This window comes from Barbus barbus (assembly GCF_936440315.1).
Source record: "Barbus barbus genome assembly, chromosome: 42".
NCBI classification, from domain to species: Eukaryota; Metazoa; Chordata; class Actinopteri; order Cypriniformes; family Cyprinidae; genus Barbus; species Barbus barbus.
Window position 1 is genome coordinate 11,886,596 of NC_136720.1, and position 21,640 is coordinate 11,908,235.

Here is a 21,640-nt window from a genome sequence, read left to right on the forward strand (position 1 = left end):
AACAGGCTAATTCTGCCGTAGTTGCCGCTCCTTGTGCCGTGGTGTCCACAGTTTCTTCCAGCCCGGAGACTGTCGAAGACATGTACCGACAAAGCAAGTCAGGTGAGTTACATAACCTTAAGCTATTGTGTTCCTTGCTGGAAACATTGTAAAAAGCTTTATGTACTATGTTTGGGTTATTCTTGGCTGTCTAGCGTTTTCGACTCGTACATTATATGTCACATGATGATGGCACGTGTCATTCCGGAACAATTACGGGTTGTGTGTGAAAGCACGCACAGATTCCGGGAAATCACTGGCAGTGTGAATGCAGCAAATCTAACGACCCGGGAACAATTGCCGGAACACATTACCCGTGTACTTTCCGGAATCTCTGTGTGAAAGGGGCTTTATTGATAATTCCAATTCAGGAAGGAGACCGTCAAATTTGGGGCAAGTAGTCAAGACTGATGGTCAAAGAGATGGCTATCACATGAGTTCCACGCTGGTAGTCACAAGCTTCCTTAGACTGACTTCTCCCCCACATAGAAGACAGACCAAACCGAAATTCCTTTGTCTAAAGAACATGCCTTCGTTCTCCGTAGAACTACACAAAGACTTTCTTTTTCATATGCACATAAAATCATCCTAAAAGGACATTTCTATGCAGAACCCCATATTATGTTTGTAACCCACACATTAGATTATCATGTTTTAATCAAATATTATGTATGGTTATTTTTAATCACTATTGAATAGCTGAAGGATTCAGATGCGTGTTTGGTATGTATGAGTTTGAAAAATCATGCTTTAAATGTTTCTTCCAATCAATTCTTTGTCAAATGCATCATAGTCGTGTTATAGAAATCATGTTCAAAAGTATACTTTGCAAGAGCCTGTAAAGTTCGGACCTCTGACTGAACAGATAACATGTTGATTTATTGATTGGGTGGAGGAACATAGCAACACCCCAAGCAAGGACAGTATCTAATTGGTCAAGACGTCCAGATGGGATGGTCTGAAAGCCGAGTTTAAAAACTCAGGACACCATCAAACTCTCAAAACGCCACCGCGTTTTGACGCTGCTCTTTGTGCGTGCTCTGGCCCACCTGGCAGCTGCCACCACAATGAGAAGAAAAACCCACCTAGTCTTTTATTCTTTTACTTTAATTTATTTTCTTTTCCGTTGTGAGTTTCGTGTACTCAGTTAAGTTTTGCCGCCACGCCTCGTCTCCGAGTTCAACTGGAGTCTGTGACCGCCTCAAAACTCCATCGGCTTCCCAAGACGTCACTTCACGACTACTGAACTCTCAACCAATCAGACACTTCGGGGAAACCCCTTTCCTGCAATACGACAACAAAAGGGATTCCCTTAGCAAAGCAAGCAAGTACCTCCAGATTCTAACTGAATAGGTGCAGTTAATATAAATTTTAGCCTCATTGAGAAACTCAAAGCGAGGGTTAAATAAGTGATTGATGGTTGTTCAGGTCTATGCAATTGAACATATTGCTGTAAACTTGGGATTTTACATTTTCATTCTCTTAAACTCATCCTTTCCTCACTTTCTCTCTTTCTGCAACGTGAATGCCTGTGTTCATGTGTTAGATTAGTTTATGTCTTAGGTTTATATAAATAAAATCTTATTTATATTGAAAAGAGAAGTATCTTGTGTTTTGTGCTCACAAGTTAATGTCTTAATCTGCCGATCCTGTTACTGTGCTATTTAATAGTGTTTTCACTATATTTTGGATTTTAATATCCAGTGCAGAGTTTGTTATACGGCTCGTTCAGTGAATCGTCATAACAGTGAGTCTGTTCAAATTCCCTATAAATCATAAATGATTCCCTTTGAGCTAAATTAAACTATTTCTTTAAATTACACATTAATATTACGTTTTTATTACATATAAGTGAGTCATTGAATTATTCACTCAATTAATTTTGCATTCCACTGCTGAAGCTAACAGCCAATTACTGATACACAGGCAAGACTTACATGTGGAATTGAATGAACTATTTTGTTTAGTTATTAATGGTTGGAAGATTCTTGTTCACAAACCACATGATCCAGTTCATTCTGTTTGTTAATGAACAAAATTCTCTCATTCAGTGAGTCTCATTCAGACTCAGAATGATGACTTTTTCATTCACTTAGCTTGTTCAAACAATAAAATACTTTTTTTATGGGCCACACGGGAAATTTGCTCAAGTCTTTTGAAGCTACCAAAGCAATCACACACTTTACAAAGGAAAATCAGTGCTTGCAAGTTTAAGCCGTTCACTTAAAAGAGTCGTTCAGAAACACTGGCTTGTTCAGAACACCACTAATGAGGGATATAGATAGAAGCAGATAACAGGTCAGGAAGTGAGAAATGGAGTGAGAATGAGAAAGATGAACACTCCAGTGTGTGAGAGGAAGGTGGAGAATGAGGTGTGATTTCAAGGGGAAGCCTCGACTGCAGTATGCACTGAACGAACACGCTGTGAGGTGTGTTTAGCTGTTTAAACATCCTCCCATCCATCCTTCCTAATCTCTCGCTCGCGTTTACTCAGTCCTCTGTTCATTTACTCGCTTGCTTGCCTACAGACTCTCTTTGGCTCCCCAGTTCATGTGCAGTCAGTGTCGTATCTCTCTCGCCAGTACCGGCATGACCCCAGGAGGTCCTGAAGGCCCACAGTAAGTTGTAGTATGTGCTGATGAACAGCGAGCAGACTGCGAGTCTTGTTCTCTTCTATCCACAGGACACGTAAGATCCACCCACTCCTGCACAGCCGGTATCGCTGCCATTGTACCTGCTCTGTAATTACTGCCATTTTCAATCACTCAGATGGAATAATAATAGATGGAATAAATGCGACAGGTATGAAACCTCAAACTTTAGAGGAGTCAGAATGAATTTGCAGTAAGTTTAATTAGACTTTCTTTTGGGTGGGACGGCTCTGCAGGTGACTGGCTGGAAAGACTATGAAACCGTTGGAGCTGTTGTGTTGGACAGGTTGTCATTGCTGTGCTCATGTCGCTATGGTGACAGCAGGACTGATGGCCTAGAGGTTATATGGAGTGTGTGGCGGGTTTCTTGTAGTTTGAGAGAGTGTTGAAGGGCAAACTAGAGAAGGGCAAACTGAAATATTTAAGAAAATGGGGTGCTTAGTGTTTCGTCTGACAAATTAGGTGTAAATTTGAAGTTTAGCTAGTTCAAAGATACTTTAAGAAATTCTCTTGCTGGAAGTGCCTGATCAGTTTTCTGTCTTAGACACATAACAACTATATAAACAACTACAAAAGTCCTATAGAAACTGATTTTGAAAAACAGAGATGTGTAACCAAAGCTGGTGTGGTATAAAACAGTTATGAAACAGTCGTATACATTTTTCAAGACTCTTTGATGAACAGAAAGTAAAAAAAGAGCTTTCAGCTGAAATAGAATACTTTTGTAACATAAATTAAAACTTTACTGTAACTTTCAATCAATTCATTGCATCCTTGCTGAATGAATACATAACTGTTTTCAACATTAAAAATAATAATAAATATTTCTTGAGCAGCAAATCATCTTATTAGAATGACTTCCAAAGATTCATGTGACAAGTCTAGAGTAATGATTCTAAAAATTCAGCTTGGACAACACAGGAATACATTTTTTTTTTAAGGGGTCGTATGATGTTGCTAAAAAGAACATTATTTTGTGTATTTGATGTAATGCAATGTGTTTATGCGGTTTAAGGTTAAAAAAACACATTATTTTCCACATACTGTACATTATTGTTGCTCCTCTATGCCACGTCTTTCTGAAACGTGTGGATTTTTACAAATCGTTCTGAGAAGCGAGGCTTGCTCTGATTGGCCAGCTATCCATTGCGTTGTGATTGGCCGAATATTTCAAGCGTGAGACGGAAATATTACGCTTCCTTACCATATTGTGATGCCGTGTCCAGCCACAATGACACAAAAACCCATTATAAACGAGGCATTTGTTGCATCCAGTGGAGACATAATTACTGATTATAATGACTTATACTATCTTTTTACGCGTCGCGTTGCATCGCGCCACGTAAACATTACCATGTCTGCATTTGTGATCGGAGAAATGACAAACAACAAGCACTACTCTACATTGCTCAAAACTCACATTTGAATCATCAGTGGCAAAATCTTTAAATATGAAAACATACTTACATGCTGTGAGTCAGAAGCGCCAGACTGTCCTTGCAAAGTTGGAATTGCCCCACTTTATAGAAACATCCTTTGTGCAAGCCAGCATTGTAGGCTACTCTTCCAGTTTCAGGAAATAGTCCTCTGTAAAATGCGCTGTACACACTCTAATATTTGGGTTGAGCTGTTTTGGAACAGTTTTAAATACAACTTAACCACTGATTTCTAGTTGTGTCCTCTTTTGGAAGCCCAAACAAAGTACTTTCGCTTTCACAACAAACATAGCGTCTCCAGAACATGGCGCCGGCGGCAGCAACAATACTACAGCAAAAATAATAGTTCTGCCTTCTTTCATTACGTATACATTTGGGCAGTGTTTTGCAAATCTTCCCACACAGTGACGTAGACATGTGGGGGCGTGTTTGAATGAGCTGTTTTAGGGGGGCGTGGCAGAGTCTTAAATTTTATAAAGAATATCTCTTTGGCTTTCTTATCTATGCACAAACAGCTTGTAACACTCCAAAGAGAAAGGAAAACTTGAAATCGCATCATATGACCCCTTTAATAATAATAAGTGTGAAAATCTTTCACAACATTACTGTTTTGCTATATTTTGGATCAAATAAATGATCATTGGTGAGCAGAAGCGACTTCTGATAAAACCTAAAATAATCTTGCTGACCTAAAACTTTTGAATGGTAGTGTATACTTTTACTAAAATTAAATGGATATTAATTAAACATCTATAATGCACTATAATTAAATACTAGCTCAGAATATTGTTTGCAAAAAAAGGTAGTGTAGATCTCTCTCTCTCCCTCTCACTCGCTCTCATACACATACACACACACACACACACACACACACAGAAACTCACAAGGATATCCTCCACTTCAATATAAATTAAAGTACCACAGCACTAACAGTAGACACCCTCAATGTACAGTGTTATAGCCACAGTACTTTTTTTTTATAAAGAATAAAGATGTTGACCAACAGCTGGTCAAGTCTGTGTGCTGCTGGCTGCAAACTGACACTAATGACTTATCCACACCCTAACCAAGCTGTAGACTCTATGGGGAAGTGTTTACATATGTACACAGCAGCAGCTGTGTGGTCTGCTGACACAATAGGGTGTGAAGAGCACAGGATTCAACAGCTGTGGCACTCACTAGCCATGGCTAGCTTTGGCTACACATCTCAATTCAGTTCAAAATCAGTTTTTATAGGATTTTTGTAGTTGGTATCTAGTTGCCTTGTTTTCTAAGACAGACAACTGATCAGGCACTGGCCTTTAAAAAACTACATGTCAAGTCTTGACCAGTCTGGTTAACACAAGGTATGACACAGGTACAATACGTGGACAAGCAACTATCATTTCTCAAAGTTTCACATAGAAAATTTGTCCTTGTAGAGTATAAGAGAAAAAAAAGTTTGTAGAAGGTTGGTTGGGTGGATCGGTTCCTAGTTTCTGGATCACAAAGCTTGACAGGAGCTTCTGCTGACAGTCGAAAGCAGCTGTGTGTTTTTTGGAGCGGCGTGTCACTCGTAATATGATGTGGGCAGCAGTTGAGCTGGCAGCCAAGCTAAACTTTGGGAAGGTGGAGGAGGATGGGGGAGGGGATTTTGTGTGCATTTGTGTGTGTCTATGTCGCATGTATGAATAGCATTGAGTGAGTCATAGAAGTCCATTATAGACCTACACAAAAAGCCATAATTACTCACAAACGGGTAGAGGCTGTGAAAGAATGTCCATTAGGCCATTACTATTTGTATCACACAGACAAAAGCAAGTTGCACGTTTAAGAGCTAAAACAGCAGGATGCGAGAGACATGCTCATAGGAGGCAACTATGTGTAAATCAAATGAAAGTGTCCAGTGAACAGACTTCACAAGGATTGCAGCCACCTCCACCCAAACAGCAAAACAGCCATTTTAAAGCAAAACTTGGTCAAATGTAGCAAAGGAAAAGACGCTAATCATCCAGACTTTAAAAATACAATCTCCATGAAATGGTAACGATGTCTCTGCAGGTCTCTATCTATCTCTTTCAGAGCTCTAATAGCAGGAGCAGTTCTTGAATTTGGAGATTTTGTGTAGTGTGCCTTTGAGATGAATGATTCAATGAAAACATACTCTGTTTGATGATTTGCACTTACAGAGCAGCTCAGAAATGTGTTTGTAACAAAGTTCGTAGGTCGGGAAGAAGGAGGCGGGAACCGACAAACATTTAAAGATTTAATAGTCAAAATAAACAAACGTAAAAGTACAGCGGCAGCCCCACACGGACGACTGCCGCACACAAAACACAAAATAATATCCAGGCCTGGTCCTCTCTCGTCTTCCACTGTCGTCACTCCTCCTTTTATCCTTCCGGAGCTCCTCCGTGGGACTCGAGACCGGTGAGTGTCGCAGGTGTCGCACATTATCATTAACTCCACCGGCCTCGCTCCGTTCCCACGGCTCTCGGCCCCGCCCCACTCACCACATACCCCCATCGCCCCTCGCAGGCCGGGGGGGTACCCTCGAGACTGCGCTCTACTCCCCCCCCCCCTCCTTCCTGGGGGGGACCCGTCAGGGCGGCCGCGGCGTACCTCGGGGTACGGACAGACGAGGCGAGAGAAAAGGAGACGGAAGGATGAGGAGTGACAGAGACGAGAGAGGGGAGAGAGGAAAAAAAAAATAAAAAATCGGTCCGGTTCCCGGACACACTGCTGGTTGGTCCTCAACCAGCTGAGAGACTCTCACTCGCGGTGCCATGCGATGGTACTGGACCTCTTTGGTGGACGGCTCGACGCTCCGCCTCCTGGCGGATGGCGATGGCTCCTCCGGTCGAGGGCAGCCGGTAGCGAGTCCCCCATTCCCTGCTCCTCCCCATCATGGCGGATGGCAGCAGGCTACGGCCACTCGGCGAATGGCGCCGACTCCTCCGCTCCCTCTCGGACGGCAGCCCCCCTCCTCGACCCAGGAGCACGGCAGCGAGTCTTCTGTCCCACCTGATGTTCCATCGCTCCAGCACCACCGTCGCCTCGGGCAGCCAGCGGCCGTCCCCGCTACTCCCTGCCGCCCGATCTCCTCAGCACCGCGATCCCCCTCAGCAGCGAGGGCTCTCTGACAGCGTGTCCCTCCTTCCTCCCGGGTTTCGGCACCAATGTAACAAAGTTCGTAGGTCGGGAAGAAGGAGGCGGGAACCGGCAAACATTTAAAGATTTAATAGTCAAAATAAACAAACGTAAAAGTACAGCGGCAGCCCCTCACGGACGACTGCCGCACACAAAACACAAAATAATATCCAGGCCTGGTCCTCTCTCATCTTCCACTGTCGTCACTCCTCCTTTTATCCTTCCGGAGCTTCTCCGTGGGACTCGAGACCGGTGAGTGTCGCAGGTGTCGCACATTATCATTAACTCCACCGGCCTCGCTCCGTTCCCACGGCTCTCGGCCCCGCCCCACTCACCACAGTGTTTTAACACAATGGCTGCATGTTCATTTCCAGATGCCATTCAGTGAACAAATCAGACCTTGGGAGGGTTCCTGCTCATAGCCTCACATTGCCAGCCTTTTGTCTATCACTGCAAAACATAATTTACTTTGTAACTTACTCTAGACAAGTACAGACATTCTGATACGAAGAATGTCTTGGTGTTGCGCTACAGATGATCGATTGCTGATCGATTGCTTCTGTCTGTCCCTGTCTGTCGTGCAGCTGAGAGGTTTGCGATTGTAGCTCCGTGTAGCTTCGCTTTTCTATTAAATCTCTATCTTACTTTCACTCTCTGTTGTTTAAAGTGATAATGTATAACTTAATTCCCACCTTATTTCTGGTATTATCTATCAGACTAATTTGATCGTTCGCATTTTGAAAACCGTGAGTGCACCGCATGCGTGCAGCGCGTTAGCATTCGTTAGCTGGTTAGCTTGTCACTCGCGGTTCCATTCGTGTTTCTATTCGTGCCTATTATTGTTTTCTTTTTTCTCGCTCCGTTTTTCACGAGTTCATCAACCAACAGTGGTAAGTGAATTCAATCACGGTGAGCAATGGCTTCTTCTCCTGCTATTGATGTTTGCACTGTTTGCCACATGTACAGTTTATCTCTCTCTGTCGGCGACGAGGGATTAACGTGATAAATGCAGGGAAATAGTTGGGCTGACAGAGAAGATTTCAGAATTAGAGACACACATCCAAACTTTAGTTGAGGACAGTAAGAATGTGAGGGCTGTAGATACTGCTTTGGATGCGACTAGCTCAGGGAGTCCTGTACATTGTTCGGTTCCCGTAGAGCCCGTGCAGCAGGGCAGCTGGGTGACTGAGAGGCAGCCTAGTCGTGGGTGAAAACATCGCTCTTCCGTTCTGATCAAAACATCAAACAGGTTATCCCCACTCAGTGACGCACCCACTGAGAAACCTGATGAAAGTGCTCTAGTTATTGGCGATTCTATTGTACAGAACGTGAAAATAGAGACATCAGCCACCATAGTCCAATGTTTACCGAGAGCCAGAGTGCCTGAAACCTTGGCAAATTTAAAAGTGCTGGCTAATGCTAAACGTAAATTCAGTAAGATTGTTATTCACGTCGGCGCTAATGATGTTCGACTTCGCCAGTCGGAGATCACTAAATTTAATGTTAAAGAGGTGTGTGAACTTGCAAGTACGATGTCAGACACTAATATGCTCTGGTCCGCTCCCTGGTTACCGGGGTGATGAGATACATAGCAGACTGTCATCACTCAATGGCTGGATGTCTAAGTTGTGCCCGCAGAATAACATAGGTTTCATAGACAATTGGAAGAATTTTTGGGGCAGACCTGACCTGTTGAAAAGAGATGGTCTCTTGGGGTGGTGCCGCTCTTCTCTCTAGAAATATGGCACATGATCTTAGAGTTCGTACTTGACTAACTGGGGCCCAGGTCAGGAAGCAGACAGACTGGCTAAACCGACCGTCTGCTAGCCGTCTCACATCACAGAAGTCAGTTAATTCTCAGCACATAGAGACTCTTTCACCTAGATATCACACTATAGAGACTGTGTCTGTTCCCCGAACTAGGACATACAGAAAACATCCAAACCAAAGTAAGAGTAACAATTTAATTGATGTTCAACAAATAAAAAACAGATATAATACAGATAAACAAATAATAAAGCTTGGCTTACTGAATATTAGATCCCTTTCTACAAAAGCACTTTTTGTAAATGATATGATCACTGACCATAAACTAGATATGCTTTGTTTGACAGAAATCTGGCTAAAACCAGATGACTACATTACTTTAAACGAGTCTACCCCTTTACAAACAGTTACAAACATGAACTGCGTCCAAAAGGTAAAGGGGGATGTGTTGCCACAATTTATAGCAATATTTTCAGTATTTCTCAGAGGTCGGGTTTCAAGTATAATTCGTTCGAAGTAATGGTGCTTCATATAACGTTATCCAAAGAAACAAGTGTTAATGATAAATCCCCTGCGATGTTTGTACTGGCTACTGTATACAGGCCACCAGGACACCATACAGACTTTATTAAAGAATTTGCTGATTTTCTATCTGAGGTAAAGCTGGCTGCAGATAAAGTCCTAATTGCTGGTGATTTTAATATCCATGTTGAAAGAGATTCGTTGGGGTTAGCATTTATAGACATTCTAAACTCCATTGGTGTTAAACAACACGTTTCAGGACCTACTCATTGTCGAAATCATACTCTAGATTTAATGCTGTCATATGGAATTGATGTCAGTGGCGTTGAAATATTGCAGCAGAGCGATGATATCTCAGATCATTATCTAGTTTTGTGTATATTCCATATAGCTAAAGCTGTAAAGCCAACTCCTTGTTACAAGTATGGTAGAACCACCACTTCTACCACAAAAGACTACTTTAATAATAATCTTCCTGATTTATCTCAATTCCTCAGCATGTCCAATAGCTCAGAACAACTTGATGATGTAACAGAAACAATTGACTCTCACTTTTCTAGCACTTTAGATACGGTTGCTCTTTTACACTTAAGGAAGATTAAGGAAAAGAGTCCAACACCGTGGTATAATGAGCACACTCGGGCCCTAAAGAGAGCAGCCCGGAAAATGGAGCGCAGCTGGAGATAGAGGTATTTCGTATTGCTTGGCGGGAAAGTACCATATAATACAGAAAAGCATTAAAAACGGCTAGATCTGCTTACTTTACGTCTCTTTTAGAAGAAAAGGAACACAACCCCAAGTATTTATTTAATACAGTGGCTAAATTAACAAAAAATATAACATCAGCAGGTGCAGATATTATACACAGCAGCACAGAAGTAATGACTTTATGAACTACTTTACTTCCAAGATCGAAACTCTTAGAGATAAAATTGTAACCATGCAGCTGTCAACCACGGTATTGCATCAGATAGTGCACTGTAGATCCCCTGAGGAACAATTCCATTCATTCTCTTCTATTGGAAATGAAGAATTGTATAAACTTGTTAAATCATCTAAACCAACAACCTGTATTTTAGACCCTGTTCCATCTAAGCTCCTAAAAGAGGTGCTTCCAGAAGTAATAGATCCTCTTCTGAATATTATTAACTCATTATTGTCATTAAGATATGTCCCAAAAATCTTCAAACTGGCTGTTATTAAGTCTCTCATTAAAAAAAACACAAATTGACCCCAAATAATTAATTAATTACAGACCGATCTCGAATCTCCCTTTCCTGTCAAAGATATTAGAAAAGGTAATATAATCACAACTATGTTCCTTCTTAGAGAAAAATTATATATGTGAGGATTTCCAGTCAGGTTTTAGACCATATCATAATACTGAGACTGCTCTCATTAGAGTTACAAACGACCTGCTTTTATCATCGTGGTTGTATCTCTCTATTAGTGCTACTGGATCTTAGCGCCGTGTTTGACACTATCGACCACAACATTCTTTTAAATAGACTAGAAAATTATGTTGGCATTAGAGGAAGTTCACTGGCATGGTTCAAATCATACTTATCTAACCGCCATCAATTTGTGGCAGTAAATGTAGAGATATCATACCAATCACAAGTGCAGTATGGAGTACCTCAAGGCTCAGTACTTGGCCCCTTACTTTTCACGCTTTACATGTTACCCTTGAGAGATATCATTAGGAAACATGGTGTTAGCTTTCACTGTTATGCTGATGATACCCAGCTCTATATTACTTCGCGACCTGATGAAATTTACCAATTTGCAAAACTAACGGAATGTATAGTTGATATCAAAAACTGGATGACTAGCAATTTCTTACTGCTAAATTCTGAAAAAAACAGAGGTGTTAATTATTGGACCAAAAACTTTTGCATGTAATAATCTAGATCACTGTCTAATACTTGATGGTTGCTAATTGATTCTTCGTCATCAGTTACGAACCTAGGCGTACTTTTTGATAGCAATCTTTCCTTCGAAAAACATGTTTCTGACATTTGTAAAACTGCATTTTTCCATCTTAAAATTATATCTAAATTACGACCTATGCTCTCAATGTCAAATGCAGAAACATTAATTCATGCATTCATGACCTCGAGGCTAGATTATTGTAATGCTTTATTGGGTGGTTGCTCTGCACGTTTAATAAACAAACTCCAGCTGGTTCAAAATGCAGCAGCTAGAGTTCTAACTAGAACCAGGAAGTATGATCACATTAGCCCGGTTCTGTCAACATTGCACTGGCTCCCTATTAAACATCGTATACATTTTAAGATCTTGCTAATTACCTATAAAGCCCTGAATGGTTTGGCACCTCAGTATTTGAGTGAGCTCTTATCGCATTATAGTCCTTCATGTCCGCTGCGATCTCAAAACTCTGGCCATTTGATAATACCTAGAATATCAAAATCAACTGCGCGCGGGAGATCGTTTTCCTATTTAGCGCCCAAACTCTGGAACAATCTACCTAACACGGTTCGGGAAGCAGACACACTCTGTCAGTTTAAATCTAGATTAAAGACCCATCTCTCCTGGTTTACACATAATACACTATCGCATTTCTATAATTCAAATCCGTTAAAGGATTGTTATGCTGCATTAATTAGGTCACCCGGAACCGGGAACACTTCCCAAAACACCTCATGTATTTGTTACATCGTTAGAAGAATGGCATCTACGCTAATATTAGTCTGTTTCTTTCTTATTCAGAGGTCACCGTAGTCACCCAGATCCAGACTGCATCCAGATCAGATGGTGGATCAGCACCTAGAGATGACCTCTACAGCCAGGACACCTATATGAGCCCCAGAGACTGATCCCCAGTGAAGACCCTGTCTCCAAGACGGTCATGGGAACAAGATCACAGGAACCAGATGAGTCCTTTGCACAATCTGATTCTGCTTTAGCCTAGATTTAAACTGCTGATTTTTGTCTGGCCAGAGGAGAATGACACTATTTCAACAAACTATTTCCCTGTCTAAATACTGTAAAGCTGATATAAAGCCTCCCAGCTTTATATCAAGCCGATATAAAGCTGCTTTGACACAATTTGCATTGTTAAAAGTGCTATACAAATAATATTGACTTGACTTGACTTGACCAAGGATGCCCAAAAATATGACGCTAATATATAAATCTGCAGCTATATTTTTTGGACATGTTTATTATTGCGTGTCATTTTGGGGCGGGCTTCTCTGAAATAGTTGGTACCAGTGTGAAAAAAAAATAAACAGCATGACCTGCTGAACAGTAAACACAGAATAAATTAGTGGAAATATGTATCGACTTTTGTAATCATAACAATCATTCTGGTCAAAAGTAACAAGTACTAATTATTTCACAGCCATAACTAGCAGAAAACACAGTTCTGTTTCTTCATATTTAATAAATTTCTATTAAGTGCCTCATACAAAACTGATGATCGTTAAAGATTTTAAGCCACCAACCTGCCAGACTTGAAAAACCCACCCCACAATCTGTCAGGTTAGTTTGGGGACCAGTTCTCACTATTAAACAACTATTAACTATGACTTGTCCCAATAAACTCCTAATTTGATGCTTATTAATAGTTAGTAAGGTAGTTGTTAAATTCAGGCATGGGGTAGGATTAAGGGATCTAAAATATGCTCATGTCGAATAAGGCACTGATACTTTATAAGTACTAATAAATTGCCAATATGCTAGTAATATGCATGCTAATAAGTAACTAGTTAATAGTGAGAATTGGTCCCTAAACTAAAGCCACTTAATTGAAAGTAAACTATAAAAACTACACTGACTGCATAATGTGCTTCCAGGATACACCATACTCTCTTTACCCACCCAAGAGTGTGGGCCATGGCACTGAGCAGGTGAAAAATCCTTACCCAATTACCACTCTGCCAGATGGCACAGCATGGATTTCATTGCACTCGCTCCGGTGCTCTGCGCATCAAACCGCACTTCTCTCCCTCCTTTCCTGGCTTTATGCTTCATCCCCCTATTTTCCCAACTGGGTTACGCTCCACCACCGATACTTCCACTGCTGCCAGAGCAAAACTACAGCTCTATGTCATGCAGTAAGACACACTAAGCATGGGGAAGTCGTGGCCTAATGGTTAGAGAGTCGGACTCGTAATCCAAAGGTTGCGGGTTCGAGTCTCGGGCCGGCAGGGATTGTAGGTGGGGGGAGTGAATGTCCAACGCTCTCTCCACCCTCAATACCACGACTGAGGTGCCCTTGAGCAAGGCACCGAACCCCCAACTGCTCCCCGGGCGCCGCAGCATAAATGGCTGCCCACTGCTCCGGGTGTGTGTGTGTTCACTGCTGTGTGTGTGTGCACTTTGGATGGGTTAAATGCAGAGCACGAATTCCGAGTATGGGTCACCATACTTGGCCATATGTCACTTCACTTCACTTCACTTCACTTTTGTGTATGCTGGGTTGTCATTTGGTGCTTGAGTTGCTTCTACTTTGGTTGGACTCTTCGTTTCTCACTTTTGACGGCCCCAGAGTGTATTTTCTGAACTGTGGCACTTAAAACTGCATCAGAGTGATGTCTCGGCCCATAACCACCCTGGCGATAAACGTTAGTCATGTTATCACGCGAGGGAGGGCAGGTGAGGGTGCTTGGGCCCATGCCATTGCGCTTTCTTTCATCATGCAGAAATTAAAATAGTGGCGCAACGCACGCCTTGAATCTCAACGAATGCCTTTCGCTTTGGACTTTGATCTTGGTCATCTATATGTCCTGGTTTAAATTCAGGGCTTAATCAAGCATGTAATCATCAATTACTTCCACTTAACTGGAGTTGACTTCCATTTGTCACCAGCGATACAGCCTTGCAACATGTTTATTGCATATTAAAAAACAAATGCATGCATAATGCAATCAAGGAATGGTAGTGTGGATTTGCAACCGAGAGAAGACATTTCATATTCATGATGAATCAACATGTGCGTCATGCATTTTCACAAGTTCGATTATGTGTTTGAGTCATTTCCGTGAAATACTTGCAGATGTACCAGTCTCTCAGCACTGGGTGTGAAATGGTGTGGTAGTGATTTCATTTCATGGAGTTGTCATGAAAATGTCTATAATTATATTTAGGTGCTTTTGCATGTGTATGTATATAACAGTATTCATCTAGTTGATTTTGTATTGTTCTGCTGTCATGCAAAGCCCAATTAAAGTTCAAAAGCCTTTTAAAATGGATAATTATGACTCTAATTGGATGAGCTACATTCAAAGCTGTAAATCGCCAATATAGACACACTGCATATACAGTAATTTGAGTTAAATGTATTATTGTGAAACATAGATTTGTTGCTTGGCAACTATACAGTTACAATAGGCTGTATTACTTTCTGAAACTAATATAAAATTATTAATAATAAATAGATATACCTGTACATATTTACCATTTTATAATAGCAACACTGCCTTCTTAAAGCTTAGGAACATGCTTTACCAGTACTAAAACCAGTGTAATACACCAAATAATTTGTGTTTTTCTTTTTTTAATTGCCAATTTTGAAGATAAAGAAGTACTGCAACAAACTGTTTGAGACAAAGTTGCTAGCAAGAAAGTGGAAAATTGGAAGTTGAAAAAAAATTACCTAAAACTGTTGAAAGTGTCACTCTATCTAATTTGCCAGAGCAAATTTGCATTGGAGAACAGGTGAAAATTCTGTCTCAATGAGGGTGTTGAGAAAAGTAAATTGTTAATTGTGGGGGAATGAATGTTCTTGAACACATTTTGTTTTATTTATAGATGTGTTCAATTTATTGTGCTATTGAAGGGAGAGAAAAAAAACCTAAAGTGTTAAAATTTGGAGGTGTAATGAACAAAATGGGAAGAAAACGCAAAGTGGAGGGTGAATGCTTTCTGTTCTGTATGTTGTGTGAATCTGTATGCGTATGTAAAAGGAAGCAAGTGAGGTGAAAACAGTCTGATCGCTATTTGATGGCTTTGGCTTTTGATGTGACTGTATGAAGCTATTTTTCTCAGAGGACCATAGTACAGTGATTGAAAAATATATTGTAAGCTGAATTGAACTGAAATAATTGTAGATAATAGAATGGTACTTTGATAAATACTACATTAGAGAACAGAAACCATAATAATATAACATGGTTTCTCAAAGAATACCTTAGTATTACCATGGTACATGCCTAAAAGTACTTTTAACACACAAATATATATCTCCCATATTTATAAATATGCTAAAATCTGCAACTTAACATGCATAGCCTTGTCTCTTTCTAATGTCGTGTTTGCTTGAATAATATATGCGGTTGTAGATAGTTGACTGTACAAAGGGAGTCAACTACAAAGGAAAAGTTCAAACCAAATCATTATTTGAGCTAGCAGTGAGGTGCATATCTCAGCTGTAATGACTCTGGAAAAAGCTGGAGTGGGAAGGGGCTAATGGTGTGTAATCGTTTTGTCAAACAACGGGTCAGAAGCACAGGAAGTAGAAAAGAACAAAAAAAGGACACATTTGGTTGAAAAAACACAAAGAAAAAACATCTGGATGATTGCTATGGTTTGGATCAATAGTACAAATCAATGAGATGAGAAAGAGAAAGAGAAAGAGAAAGAAAAAGGAAGAGAGATGAAAAACACTGGTAACACAAACTGGATGCTACAGGCAATGAACAAGCATGAACACGGATAAGCAGCTTCAACCTCTCAGTGGCAACAACAACAATCATGTTTTTTGTAGTTATATTTGATTATATAATGACTCATTGTAAATTCATATTGACATTTAGCTTATTCAGCTCTCCGATAGATTTTCTTTTGTGTTTAATCAAACAAAAGTCATAGTCAAACTTTTCCTTTACAGCACCTTTTCCTTAGCCTTGCAAAACATTTCCCCAGGAAGAAAACTACCAAATTACCAAAATAACTGCCTGTAGGTTTATAGATAAAGTGTGTAATTTCTGCACCACCAGCATCACCAAATATAATTGAAAAAAATAATGATATTTTCACACAGGCGTATCGTTTATCTTCATAAGAAGGGATACATGAGTATTTTAATGTCAAAACAGGTAAGTTTTAATCTAGTTTTGATGCTGGCATTCATAACGTTGTGTTTCATTTAAAGATAATGTTCACCAAGATGTTAAAACTGCTTCCCTGTGGGGATGAAGCAATAATCATAGCAATGGAAATCTTTTGATCTGAAGGGAGAACCAAAAATGCAATTATATTAAGAGGAAATTTAAAAAAAAGAAAACCGGACACAATTAAAGGCTGAATGAAAGCAAATAAATACTTCACTGGTGTTGCGTCAAACAATTAAGAGCACTTTATTGAATTGTGTGATGCTTATCAGACAAATAGTAATTAAAGCCTCTAAAGTAAATACCATTTAATTTTATGATCAAAACAAGTGCTATCTATAAAGGAACAGTACAGGAAGTATATGAGTATGCAAAGTGCATACTAATGTATTTCAGTACATGCTGCGATTTGGATTGTAGATAATTAGCATCAGAACATTTCAGTACTTTTCTACTACACTTTAAAGGCTGGAATACAGTACACAACTTTTAAAATCTGAACGGCAGCCCGGCTTGATTTTCGGCAACTAGCGTCGACACACCCAGATTGTAATTAAGGACAAAAATCTAGGCAAATATTCCAGCCTTAAATGTTTGGTTTAAGCCATTTTCAGTTACTTGTGAAGGAACACTATTAAGGGATTGTCTCTATTCTATAGTCAGTATATGTTTTCATTAACTAGATGTCGGTTGAATAATTAGGCCATAAGGAACAAACTGGAATGTCAAGGGCAAAATGTACAATATGAATGTATAATCCACTTCTTTTTCAGCAAAACTGGCCGATGGGGGAATCGTAGTAATTAACCTCATGGAGATTTTAACTGCTGTGGGACATGGTGACATTACAGCAAAATAGTCAACCACAGCTAAAACGGATGAAACCGGTAACACTTTAGTATAGGGACCAATTCTCACTATTAACTAGTTGATTATTAGCTTGCCTATTATTAACTTTTTAGCTGTTTATTAGTATTTATAAAGCACGTATTCTGCATGACCTTATTCTACATCCCTTATCCTACCAAATATCTAAACTTAATAACTACCTTACTAACTATTAATAAGAAGCAAATTAGGAGTTTATTGAGGCAAAAGGCGTCGTTAAAGGTTTGTTAATAGTGGGAACTGGACCTTAAAATAAAGTGTGACCATAAAACCAAACTAAAACAAAACACGTCTATCTGTCTGTCTGTACAAACACTTATAAACAAATATAAAGGCAAAAAACATAAATTTCAGACAATAAAATTATATTCTTGCAAAGAAATTCTGGGCATCACTGTTGTACAATCACTCCATCAGGCCAAACCTACAAAGAAACAAGGCTGACCGGTCTGTGTGTCGGCATTTATATGTGAACAAGAGAGTGAAATAGAGAGAATTGAAAGTAAGATAAGAGCAGTAGAGTCCTCTGGTGTCCAGGGGCTGTGCTTAAGTCCCCTGCAGTCCATCTCTAGGGTAATGAAAGTGGAAAAGTTATTAACCTCGCTTTGCTGCAGGGCCACTGCCTCTCTATTTAGCCCATGCACAAAATCCCCCCCTTTTTCAATTACCTCTCGCTACTACGGAGGATGATGATGAAGAAAAACTCCTAAACTCCTCTTTGTTGCTTATAAACTACCCTCGAAAAAGGACTTGATACAGCGAATGCAGAATCGTATCAGCTTGGGCAGAAAATCCGACGAGTGTGAGGAACCCACAGGGCATTGCTCGCTCATCGGCTCACAGCTGCTCTCATTTAAACCCTAAACAAGTGTAAATAATGGACGTTTGGCTGAGGCGGGGCAGATCTGCTGGGGAAAGAGGGTACGTTTGGGAAGCAAGACGTGATGGGAGTAATACAGACAGGTTTTTTGGCATATGAGCGTATTCGTAAGAGTAGGAAGCCAGCTGTTGCCTCATCACACAACTTTCATCTGCACAGAGACTCAAGTTCAAGCCAACTGTGTTTTTTTAACACCCCAACTTGTTTGTGACCAAAAAGCACCAATCATTTGTTCATTAACATGACACCAGTCAAACACTCCGTCATTAAATGCTATTAGTCATCCAGTGTAGGCAATGGCCCTAGGCCAGGATGTCTGTTGTTTATTTCATCATGTTTTTTTTCTTGTTTTGGAGTAATTGGGCTTGTAGGAGCCCTGAGCCTCTCTCATGTACACCCACACGCACACATTTAGTGGTACAAAGTGACAGAGAGTGACGTCTCAAATGGAGATCCTTTGGGAGCTTGGCGTCATGGCCACTGGCATCAAGCTGGGTGTATGCACATATATATGTTCTGTATAGGAGGGCAGGTGAGTCAGCAGGTCAAATAGATTTGTACAGGCAACAACTGAATAAACATACTTTCACAATGAAGATACGGTGAGGTTTGAAAACATACATACCACAAAATAAATTTCTCTAAAAAATAATTCTGTAGGCCAAAGCTATTGCAAATTGATCAGCACCTTCAGCATGGTGTGTGATATTAAGATGTTTTCTGAAACTTTATATGAGACTCATGAGAGTGTTTTTCTCAGGAGAAACATCTGAGAAGCAGGACAGTCTCCATTTGATTTCTATTTAATTTCACTGCTGTTGACGAAACAATTGAGATATTAAAGAGATCACAACTGTTATTTTTTAATATCATGTGAGAAAGGTCTAACGGATCAACTTCAATTTACACTTCAGATTTTTCAGAATGTGCTGTAATTAACAGGTCAGTAATGACCAAAAAGCCACACAATACCATGAAATAATGACCAAAAAGCAAGATAAAATTCTATAAACTTCCAAAAAAAAAAAAAAAAAAACTGAACAAAATCAGTGCCTTGTCTATCCACCATGTTAAACTCATCTCACACAGCTCTCCATTTTGTACTATGCCTGCTGCCATTTTACGACACTGAGGTAAACAGACACAGACTATGTGGGTTAAAAAAGGACATCTTTAAAAAAACAAGAAGGAAGACAGAGAAATAGACAGAGTGAGGGAAAAAACGACAGCAGACAGTGAAGGGGGGGAAAGGGACTGTGAGGGCAGGCCCCTTGGGGCTAGAGGGAAAAAAGCTTGCTCAGAAAGATCAGAAGTGACAAGGTGAAGCAGAGCATGATGGGATTCCACTCTGCCTGTTTGGTAGTTTTGAGAATAAGTGTTGAATACAGTGTTATGAATACAGCAACAGATACATATAAATCTACAATACAGGCAAAATAAAGAAACAACCTTAACGAAGGCAACATTTAAAAAAAAAACTGTGAATTGACTTTATAAATTGACTATATAAAGACAATGTTTCATCTTATTTTGCACTGAAAGAGCATGGTACTTCACAGGAAAATGGGAAATGACTCCACATTATTAATTACAGAGATTGTAAGGCATTGCTGTACGGATATTCAGTCTATTTTTATTCTTCTACTTCTTCTCCACAATTTCCTGCAATTAATTCAGCATGAACTGCTAAACATAGTTATATAATTTCAGGATCTATTTTTTCAATCAACTTTAAATTTAGGATTAAATTTAGGAAATCTTCCATTGACCCCTTTAAATTCATTTGAATTTGACCTGAACTGACTAAAAAACAAACAATGTTTAACTAGAATCTGAACTGAATTAAATTAAAGACAGAATGTTTGGTTTTACAACTTTAGTTCTCAGACAAACCCTTTAGACTAAATATGCCTTTAAATGCAAGTGAACGATAAATATGATTTGTCATAATTCAACTGTCAAAACACTCCTTTACTTAGAAGCATTCTTTTACAATGAATTATGCATGCAGTGTGTGTGAGTGTGTTATATGTAGATATTATATATATTTATACTACGGGGGCCCTTGAATGCTTGAATCCGATTGGCTGATGAACATTCTAAGGTCTGCAATTATTTTCAGGGAAACGCATGGCGAACATAGTTCCAGGCAGGTCTTGACCGCATTACATGTCCATATCACTTCGTCAAATGATTTGAGTTATTTCAAAGGTCCTCACAGCCTGAAATCGCAAAAGAACCAAAACCCACAACTACACTGGCCAAACAAATAACAGTAAACAATAGAATAAAAACGACAGAACATTTCCATGTTTTTGCCACAAAATTACGTTTTATTATGTAGGAAAGCACATACTCTATTTCTCTTGCTCTCTCTCACAATATGCACATACAGTTTGCACACACGCTAACATATGCGCTAATGTTGTTAGCGCTACTCTGATGATTTTATCAGCAAGATAACTGTTAGTTTAAGTCAAGTCAAGTCAATATTATTTGTATGGCACTTTTAACAATGCTAATTGTGTCAAAGCAGCTTTACATCGGCTTGATATAAAGCTGGGTGGCTTTATATCAGCTTTACAGTATTTAGACGGGGAAATAGTTTGTCGAAATAGTGTCATTCTCCTCTGGCCAGACAAAATCAGCAGTTTAAATCTAGGCATAAGAAAGAAACAGAATATTAGCGTAGATGCCATTCTTCTAACAATATAACAAGTACATCAGGTGTTTTGGGAAGTGTTCCCGGTTCCGGGTGACCTAATTAATGCAGCCTAATAATCCTTTAACAGATCTGAATTATAGAAATGCGATAGTGTATTATGTGTAAACCAGGTTAAAGAGATTGGTCTTTAATCTAGATTTAAACTAACAGAGTGTGTCTGCTTCCCAGACAGTGTTAGGTAGATTGTTCCAGAGTTTGGGCGCTAAATAGGAAAATGATTTCCTGCCCACAGTTGATTTTGATATTCTAGGTATTATCAAATGGCCAGAGTTTTGAGATCGCAGCGGACATGAAGGACTATAATGTGATAAGAGCTCACTCAAATAATGAGGTGCCAAACCATTCAGGGCTTTATAGGTAATTAGCAAGATCTTAAAATGTATAAGATGTTTAATAGAGAGCCAGTGCAGTGTTGACATAACCAGGCTTATGTGGTCATACTTCCTGGTTCTAGTTAGAACTCTAGCTGCTGCATTTGGAACCAGCTGGAGTTTGTTTATTAAACGTGCAGAGCAACCACCCAATAA

At 39.8% G+C, this 21,640-nt stretch overlaps 1 protein-coding gene across 2 annotated transcripts in view; it reads right to left on the bottom strand.

The window, feature by feature from the left end:
* LOC306861703 (synaptotagmin-1-like) overlaps positions 1 to 21,640 on the bottom strand; it is a 106,772-nt gene that overhangs the window by 48,482 nt on the left and 36,650 nt on the right. The gene's annotated exons all lie outside the window — the stretch shown is intronic.